Here is a 10,897-nt window from a genome sequence, read left to right as displayed (position 1 = left end):
CAGGAAAATTAATGGAGGCACTGGTTAAAGAAGCACTGCAGGATCATTTAGACAAGACTTCAGTTATAGCTCGGACACAGCATGGTTTTGTTAAGGGGAAGTCTTGCCTGACCAATTTGATTGGATACTATGATGCAGTCACAAAAGAACTGGATGCAGGGAATAGCTTTGATATTATATACTTGGATCTTAGAAAGGCTTTTGATACTGTTGCACATGGTAGACTGCTACACAAATTGGAGCAGTGTGACATTGGAGGCAAATTGCTGCTATGGATAAAGGGGTGGTTGAGGGAGAGAAGACAGAGAGTGGTAATCAATGGACACTGCTCATCGTGGACTAATGTTATTAGTGGAGTCCCTCAGGGCTCAGTGTTGGGTCCATTATTGTTTTCTGTATTTATAAATGATATTGATGATGGTATATCAAGCTTAATGTCCAAGTTTGCAGACGATACAAAGGTTGGCAGGGTTGTCAAGGACACTACTGACACTATGCTGCTGCAACAGGATCTGGAAAGGTTGAGCAGATGGGCTGAGAGGTGGCAAATGAAGGTTAACATTGACAAATGTAAAGTACTACACATGGGAAACAGCAACCCCAGAGCAACGTATCAACTCTGTGGTACTACACTGACAGTGGTAGAGAATGAAAGGGACTTGGGGGGTGGTTGTGCAGGCAGATATGAAGTTCTCTGAGCAGTGCAGACGGGCTGCAAGAGTAGCTCATGGAGTATTGTCAATGATATACAGGAATTTTTCCAGCAGGGATAAGGAGGTGATTATTCCCTTGTATAAGGCAATGGTCAGGCCACACCTAGAGTACTGTATACAGGTCTGGAGGCCTCATTTCAAGAAGGATGTAGAGCTGCTGGAACGAGTACAGAGAAGGGCAACAAGATTAGTGAATGGAACAAAGGGGTGCTCTTACGAAGAAAGGCTTAAGTTTTGCAAATTACAGTGTCTGGAGACTAGGCACCAGCGAGGTGATCTGATAGAGGTGTATAAAGCCTTGAATGGTTTGAGCATGCTCAATGCTGATGGGATTCTTCCTCTAGCTCAGAATAATCACCTGAGAGGGCATAAATTCAAATTGAGGAAAGACAGATGTAGGATAGACGTGCGGAAATTTGCCTTTAGCCAGCGGGTGGTTGGTTGGTGGAACGGACTTCCATCCCTTGTCGTGGAGGTTGATGGCCTAAATAAGTTTAAGGCTCAGCTGGACAGGTATTTTGAACGAACAGAGGGGTGAAGTGGAAGTGGTTTTTTTTTTTTTTTTTTTTTTTTTGGCTGATGCTGCATAAGCTTGCTTTCTTGCATCAAATGCCTCTACTAATGCTAATGCTAATGCTAACTCCAGTTACTGGAAGGCGGTACTGCAACCGGTGCACGCTACTGTACTGAGGTAATCCCAAAACATTTTGAGGCCTTGAGTATCTCAATATCAGATAAAAGGAGTCAATATCCAGAATACCAGTTGCAGCTTGTGGTAATCTACATACCCCCAGATCACAGCTCAGAAGATAGAGTCGAGCTGTACCGTTGGATCATAACTTACATTAAAGTCATCATTTTGGCGACTCCAATTTGCTCCTCCCGAAATTCAGTAATGAGAAGGAAAAGCTCACGAACCTGTTATCAGGAATCGGTCTGAAAGAACTTGACAGCACCAACAAGAGGATCCCAGCGGCTAGACCTGTTATTTCACAACATTGTCGGAGTGAGGGGCGCTCCCTCCCAAACAAAATTCTCTTCGGACCATTCACCTTTTGTTATTGAGTTACCAACCAACATATACTCTTCTTCTGACGGAAGGCACCCTACCAAATCTACACGCAAGATTATTTTTCCACCAAGTTCATCAAACAAGCCGATATTCTTCAATATTTGAAATCAGTTGACTGGCACGCAATCACACACTTACCGTCGACAGAGACTATTAACTCCATAGCGTTGCACCTTAAAAAAATTGCTGAAATAGGAGCGGCTAGAGAAGTCCGCATCTGTCACTGGACAAAGCCGTGGTTCTCAACTGAACTAAAAGCCCTCTTCACAAAAAAACAGAATACCTTTAGGGCCTTTAGAAAATATTCTTCGGATCAAAACAGAACGATATATCACCAGGAAAGAGCAGCTTTTGTGAGAGCTAAGATTCAAGCTCACAGGCAAATCCTGTACAACAAGCGCGCTTCAAACATAAGAGTCGGAACAAATAAGTAAACATACTCTATCTGAATGGGCTCGCAATACCTTCAAAGTTCTGGGAAAAGATAGTGTAGATGTAAATGCTTACTATGTCCCAGGAACAAATACAGTACAACTGTCCTCCATTACCCTCAACAGGGCTGACCTCACTCAGGCCATCAACAGTCTTCCAACAGTCTTCCAAAGCGCGATGGCTTCCCCCTCTTTATTATCAAGATCAGTAGCCCTTACATAATCGATCTTCTCCTTCAAGCATATAATAACATCTTGCAAACCGCCAACGTCCCGCGGATGTGGAAGCTGTACTGTACAAAACCTGTTCCTAAAAAGGCACATCCCAAGACTGCCAAAGATTACAGGCCCATCTCAATTAGTTGCTACACCCTAAAATTTTTTGAAAAAGCACTCCTAAAGTACTTTGGCTCCCACTGTTTTAGGCATCGCCCAGCACACCTTCATTCAACACTTAAAGGGAGATCAACCACAACCAACCTCCTTGAGACATTTGGTCGAATACAACGCGCTCTGAATAGTGGAGATCAACTAGATGTATTTTTTATGGATATTTCTTCTGCATTTGACAGACTCTCCATCAAAGCCCTTCTAAAAATCCTGCATCACTATCATATGATCAGGAGCCCCCTTCTTGATACTATTATTAATACAGTTTGTGCAATTCCTTATATTTATATAAATGTCAAATATCAATTGTACATATTTCTAAAGATCAATACTGTCATTGGTTTTTTTTTTTTTTATTCTAATTATTTTATGTTGGTTCCTTTTTTGCACCCTTCTAGCTTGCATGCTGTTCTAGGGGTGTTTGTAAAAAAGCAATAAACTGAATAAATAAATAAATCTTTCCCCATGTGCGTCTGTTCCGAGGTGCCATTGGTCCCGAGTTCGTGATTATGGATGATAACACCACACCTCATCGCACTGCAGCTGATGATATGCTTTTGGAAAGTGAGGACATTTTTCGTATGGAATGGCTTGCCCGTCCCTCCCCCCGATCTGAATCGCTCTGGGGAGACGCCTAGCGGCACGTCCACACCCACCAGAAAATGTTCACCAGCTGAATATGGCGCTGACAGAGGAATGGACGATGTTACCGCAAGAACTTATCAACAACATTGTTCTAAGTATGGACAGGCGGTGCAAAGCCTGCATCGACATTAGGAGTCGCCATATCTCTTACTGAGGACCACCTCTTCCCTTTGTTCCATCTTTTGCAGTGATGCAGCTGTATCATGGCAGCCAGTGCTATGTTGCCATTTTTGAATAAAGTCCCTCTGTACCGTTTTGTTTCGGTGTTGTTTCCTTCATTTCTGTACCTCACGATGTTCCTTTGGTATGCTTTTCCCATATCCAGGTCACTCCTATGAGAAGCTACAGGTGAAAACCTGACTGGTCCTTAAGTTTTGCACACCCGTGTACTTACGCTCCACTATGACAGAAGACTGATTCTCAGGACTAGAGATCCTTTCCATTAAAAATTAATTAGCAAGTAAGGTTGACTACAGCAACTTGATAAATCATTTCGCGACAGTGAAACCAAGACGCAAGAAATTTCTCAAGACTAACTTTTAACTGCCGATTTGTTAGACTGTATAACATATTACATGCGTTTTGTGAGCCAAGGCTATTTTATATATTTATTTATTTTATTTTATTTATTTTTTTATATTTATTTATTTTATTTTATTTATTTGTTTTTTTTATATTTATTTATTTTATTTTATTTATTTTATTTTATTTTATTTTTTTTTTGGTGTTGAATGTAACACAATGGCGAAATTTCTCAAACAAACATAAACTTATATAAATATGTATCTGTTTTGTTAGCCTTAAGTAAAGCGTATTTTTTGCGTTGAATAAATCAACATTATACAGGGTGTTTCAAAAGTGATGGTCAATAATTTAAAGGTGAACTGTACAGACGACAATATGAAAAAAAAAACCCTAGTAAACATGGTTCCTTAAGTGAATCGTTTTCGAGATATTGCACATTTCCAGTTTGGATCCACCACTGACTTGTTTGTTTAGGTTATGCTCATTCTCTCCGTTTCCCCTCTCTCAATGCTCTGAGACGTAGCAGGCATACTAGTACTTGTTAAAGGATAGTCAACATGGAAAGACGTTACAGCAACGAAGAGTATGCGGACATGCACTTCATGTGTGGTAAAGCCAATGGCAGTGCACTCGAGACTGCAAGAAGCATTTCACTGCCGAAGGCAGCCCAACAGGCGCACATTCATCAGTGTACATCAACGCCTTAGAGAACATGGGCACTTCTCACATGGATTACGAGCAGGTAGACCCAGAAGCATAACACCTGATGTTGAGAAAAGGGTGTTAGAAAGAACATCCTGTAACATGTACAACTGTAAAACCCTGTGGTGTTGAAACCAAAAATTAAAAATGTATTATCTTATGTTTAATAAAACCACCCTTAACAAAGGATTCACAGATTTTTGCTAAACTAGTGCTCCCATAGTCAGTGGCAGATCTTAACAGAAAATGTGCATTATCTCGAAAACGATTCATTTGCGGCCCTTATTTTAGTTTGTACTTTTCACCTTTAAATTATTTACCATCATTTCTGAAACACCCTATATATATAACTTAAATAGCTGCGCTCTTGAAAACGCATGTGGTCTTAAAAACACATTGTTGATGTGAAATGGCTCTGAAATAATCCCTTTGTATGGCGCCTATTTTGTCACCTTTGCTCTCCCTCAAGGAAAAACCTGGGTACACCACTGGGTAAACGGAAGGGTTTTTGCTTTCGTAAAAGTGACTACAGTGGTCTCAGAAAGTTTTTAAATTCTAAACAGTGGGACCAACTGATGATGGTACCAAAGCAAATTCTAAATGGGAAGCATTCAAGTAAGTAATCTTGGCAGCTGCTAGACTTTTCATACCAACTAAGAAATACTGTTCACGGTTTAGGCCTAAATGGAAGTCAGAGGAACTAATGAGACATGTGGCAGAGAACAAAAATGCACGGGATACATATAAATTAACAGGTGACACAGAAGCCTGTGGTAGATATAAGCTGGTCTGTAAGAAAGTCACAAAGGAGGCGGGTAAAAGCAGATTACGAGAAATATTTGGCAAAGGATGCAAAGAAAAACAGCAAAGACTTCTTTATTTATGTAAATTCTAAAAGGAAGGGGATGAATCAAATTGGTCCACTTGATATCGATGTTTCGACTGTTGATCATCTTGCTCAGCTAGCTGACAAACAGAACGAGTATTTTGCATCTTCATTCACACATGAGGAATCCTTTAGGGAAATAGAGAACAGAAGCTTATTAAACTCTAAGAGGGAGCTAAATGATTTTGTAATAACTGCAGAAATTGTTGAAGTCAAACAAAAGAAAGGCACCTGGGGTGGATGGGATCTATCCAGTTATATTAAAAGAGGCAGCAAAGGAAGTAAGCAAACCCTTAGCCATAATTATGAGAGCTTCCTTGGACTCAGGGAAGCTCTCATAATTATGGACTGGAGATGTGCAAATGTCTCTCCAATTCACAAAGGGAGATCAAAAGGTGACACTAGTAATTAGAGGCCTGTTAGTTTAACTTCTGTTCAGGGGAAAATAATGGAGTCACTGGTTAAAGAAGCATTGCAGGATCACTGATAAGAGGAAGTTCTATCTGATTGATTAATTGATTGATTACTATGATGTGATCACAAAAGAACTGGATTCAAAAAATAATTTTGATATCATATACAGTACCGAAACACTGAACTTGGCCTGTTATAACGTACGATCACTCAATCGGTGAAGACACGATATTAGAGCTGGAAAAGGAATTAGAAAATGTGAATTGGAATATCATCGGTTTGGCTGAAACAAGAAGAAGAAATGAATCACTTATAAGTTTATCAAGTGGAAATCTGCTGTACACCAATGGAAACAGTGAAAGGAGTGAAGGTGGAGTTGGGTTTCTGGTCCACAAAGATTTTAAAAACAACATTTTGGAATTTAAAGGTACATCACCAAGGGTGTCAAGACTAATACTCAAGATTTCTAAGAGGTACAAGCAAAAGGTTATAATGATTTATGCACCAACATCGAGCCATGATGATGAAGAGGTTGAAGAAATGTACACCGAAATTGAGTCTTCTAGATGAGCAGAAAACCCACTACACTATTATTATGGGGGACTTCAATGCTAAGGTTGGAAAAAGGCAAAACAGCGCAGAAAGAGGAACTATAGGAAATTTTGGAATTGGTGAAAGAAATAAAAGAGGTGAAAGACTTGTGGAATTTGCAGAATCTCAAGGACTGTCAGTAATGAACACTTTTTTCAAGAAAAGGGTGAACAGAAGAGTCCAAATGGATTAACAACTAATGAAATTGACTTCATCCTCACTAACAGAAGATATATTGTGAATGATGTTACCGTCCTGAATAAGGTAAATGTTGGAAGTGATCACAGAATGGTAAGATGTACACTTGATATAGATGTAGGAAAGGAAAGGAAAAAACTGACTCGAGTAAATAATACAAAGGTCTTTGAGATAACAGAGGAGAAGAAAAAGCAGTATGTACTGGAACTTAAGAACAAGTTTGAGCTTCTGCAGACTGCTCAGGACCAAGATATCGACGAGGAATATTACAACTTTCTGAAAGTGATAAAGCCCAAGAAACCTATAGGGAAACAGAAATCCAAAGAAGAAAAAATTAGTCAAGAAACACTTGTCATGATGAACCGAAGACGACAAATGAAGAGCAAGAAAAACACTGACAGGGAGAAAATTGAGTATACTGAGTTATGCAAAGCCATTAGAAAGAGACTCAGAGAGGACATAAGAAGATTTAACACTAGAAAAGTAGAACAAGCATTAAGGGAAAACAAAGGATTTAAATCAGCAGCCATGAGCAGTAATACAGAAAGACAAATGATACTGAAACTGAAGAATAGCGATGGTGTACTTATAAACAGCAAAGAAGGCATAATTCAAATAGCAGAAGACTACTATAGAGAATTATACAAGGAGCGAGGGAATGATACCAGCAGTGGGGAAGATGGATTGCAAAGTAGCAACACATACGACATACCCGATATTCTTCTTGATGAGGTAGAACATGCATTGAAGAAAATGAAGAATCGGAAAGCCCCGGGGGAAGATGAAGTTACTGTAGAGTTGTTAAAATTGGGAGAAAGAGACATAACACAAAAACTGGCAAGGCTCTTCACAAAGTGCATTAGAAAAGCTGTGACGCCTAAGCAGAGGAATAATGCAATCATAGTTTTGCTGCATAAGAAAGGAGATAAATCAGAAATTGAAAATTATAGACCAATTAGCTTGTTATCCCACATCTACAAGTTGTTCACAAGGGTCATTACTAACAGATTAGAAAGAATACTTGATGAGAATCAACCGAAAGAGCAAGCTGGCTTTAGGACAGGATTCTCAACTATGGATCACCTTCACGTAATATCACAGCTAATGGAGAAAGCAAATGAATGTAAAACACCATTATGCCTGGCATTTGTGGATTATGAAAAGGCATTTGACTCCATGCAGCAAAAGGCAATGTTTCGGGCACTGGAAAGACAAGGCATAGATACCCCATATATTATGATTTTGAAGAAAATATATGAGTGCTACCTCCTTTATTAGACTAGACAAAGACAGTAGCAAATTTAAAATCGAGAAAGGAGTTCGACAAGGGGACACAATATCTCCGAAGCTGTTTACTGCTGCCCTTGAGGAAGCTTTCAGAAGATTAGACTGGTCGCAGAAAGGAGTCAATGTGAACGGAGATTACCTAAACTATTTACGATTTGCAGATGACATTGTGGTCATAAGCCACGATCCCAAAGAATTAGAGGAAAATCTAATCAGTTATGCACAGTTCGTAAGGATTTTGGACTAAAGATGAATATGGCTAAAACAAAAGTAATGATGAACAAGTATGCCATGGAAAGGGAAATAATGATTGAAAGAGCAGTAATTGAAAAGGTGGAGTCATATACTTATCTGGGACAAGTTATTAGCTGTAATAATGATAAATGACTGGAAGTCAAGAGAAGAATAAATTTTGGATGGATAGCATTCAGGAAATATAGTCACATACTAAAGAGCAATATCCCACTTTGTCTGAAACGTAAAATAATGAATCAATGTATACTCCCCACCATGACTTATGGAAGTGAAACTTGGGCACTCACCAAAAGAATGGAAGAGAAGATGAGAACTACACAGCGAAGAATGGAACGAATTATATTGGGAATCAGATTGTTAGATAAGAAGAGAAACACATGGATTAGGCAGCAAACTCAAGTAAAGGACATTCTTATCAAAATTAAAGAACTAAAATGGTCTTGGGCAGGACATATAGCTCGAAGACATGATGACAGATGGACTAAGAAAATAACAGAATGTTACCCAAGAGGAGCTAGAAAAAAACCTGGAAGACAAAGGCGGAGATGGATAGATGAAATTCATGAGTTTTTGGGTAGTAAATGGATGGCCAGTGCTCAAAACAGAAGGAACTGGAAAGTTGCTGGAGAGGCCTTCATCCTGCAGTGGATTGAAAATGGCTGATGATGATGATGACAGTACTGTACTTTGATTTCAAGAAAGTTTTTGATACTGTTGAACATAGAAGGTTGCTGTACAAATTGGAGCAGAGTGGTCAGGAGCGTGAGTACAGTAGCACGCAATCTTTGAGTGGACCGCGGTTCAAGCCAGTGACTGCTAAATATGATTAACATTTGTATCGATGATTTATTGTAAATTCCACTGACCTGGTGGTCCTGCAGGAATATAAACAAGTTGCTGCTATGTATAAAAGGATGGTTGAGTGGGAGAAGACAGAGTGTGGTAATCAATGGACACTGCTCTTTGTGGACTAATGTTATAGGTGGTGTCCCCCCAGGGTTCGGTGTTGGGCCCATTGTTGTTTTGTATATTTATCAATGATATTGATGGTGGTATATCAGGCATATCATGTCCAAGTTTGCAGATGATACGAAGGTTGGCAGGGTTGTTAATGACAGTAAGGACATTATGCTATTGCAACAGAATGTAGAAAAGATGGCCAGATGGGCTGAGAAGTGGCAACTGAAGTTTAACATTGACAAATGCAAAGTACTGCATATGGGTAGAAGTAACCCCAGAGAAACGTACCAACTGTGTGGTACTACACTCAGGGTGGCAGAGAATGAAAAAGACCTGGGAGTAATTGTGCAGTCAGACATGAAGTTTTCTGAGCAGTGCAGACGGGCTGCCAGAGCAGATCATGAAGTTTTGCAATGATATACAGGAATTTTGCTAGTAGAGAAAAGATGATTAACCCTTTGTATAAGGCAATGGTCAGGCCATGTCTTGAGTACTGCGTACAGGTCTGGAAGCCTCACCAATCTTGTTGGCAGAGAAGGGCAACAAGATTGGTGAGGGGAACGAAGGTGGTTCTCTTAAGAAGAAAGGCTTAAGCTCTTCAAAATTGCAGCGTCTGCAAACTAGGCTAGGTGATCTGACTGAGGTGTATAACTCCTTCAGCGAGTTGAGCAGGCGCAATGCTGATGGGATTCTTCCTCTCGCTCGAATTATGCACGTGAGGTGGAATAAATTCAAATTGCAGAAAAACAGTATAGAATAGATGTGCAGAAATTTGTCTTTAGCCAGTGGGTAGTTAATTGCTGGAACAAATTTCCATCTGTCGTTGTGGAAGTTGATAGCTAAAATAAATTTAAGGAAGAAGTGGACAAACCTTTAGAGCGAATGGATGTATGAAATGGGATTTTTTTTTATGGGTGATGTTCTATAAGCTTGCTTTCTTGCATCATATGCCTCTACTAATGCTAAGGCTAATATAAATATTTTTATACTGTCTTCTCCTACCCACTTCTAGATTGGACGCCTCACCTCGTGGTTGGGACAGAGACGCCGTCCATACCGCGGTACTGAGTGGTTGTTCAATCTCTTTTGTCATTGAGTTAATTTGATAACCTAGTTGGGTTATATTTAATGTATGTTGATTAATATACTAACCAGAAAGTTTTACTGATATAACCACAGCTGAACATTGGCTGCATATAGGTGGAAGCCTAGGAGGCAACTAAGGTCAAAGGATTACAAATGACCCTTTACAATATTTCTCATGTGAGTACTGTATTGTTGATATTCTGGTTATTCCGTACAGTAAGCAAAATAATTGCGATTACAAATGAGGTGAAAAAAATGAACGAACTGGCCCTTTCGCTGTGTTTGCAGGTTTCCGATTGGGTACTTTAACTAGCCACTAATTAACGAAAAAGCTTTATCAATTTGATATAGACCCCCCGCCCCCGATCGTAACCGATAGTACACTTACGGTTAGTGTCGGATTTAGTAATAAGCCATGGACTGAGAGAGCACTACTGAGGAGAGTTGGTTATTTCTTTTTTCTGAGGATATAAATCTATAACTGCATATACAAATATTTTGGAGCCGCTTTAGCTAATGTTATCATCAAAAGGTATGTCTAGATCTGGCCCTGTTTATGCTCACACACTAAATTGTCTCAATTTTATTAAACTGTATTCAGATTTATCAACTTTTTAGGTGCATTCGCGATTGCATAAAGCAGCACTAGCGTAGCTACCCTTTTTCGGTCCCGGAGGCAAAGAACATGTTCGGGCACCTACTTAATTAATGAATATTGCAAAAACAGGAGACAGCCAAAGCC

This window comes from Mastigoproctus giganteus, chromosome 1 (genome assembly GCF_048544385.1).
Source record: "Mastigoproctus giganteus isolate SK-2022 chromosome 1, ASM4854438v1, whole genome shotgun sequence".
In the NCBI taxonomy this organism is placed as follows: domain Eukaryota; kingdom Metazoa; phylum Arthropoda; class Arachnida; order Uropygi; family Thelyphonidae; genus Mastigoproctus; species Mastigoproctus giganteus.
Note: the sequence above shows the minus strand (reverse complement) of the source record.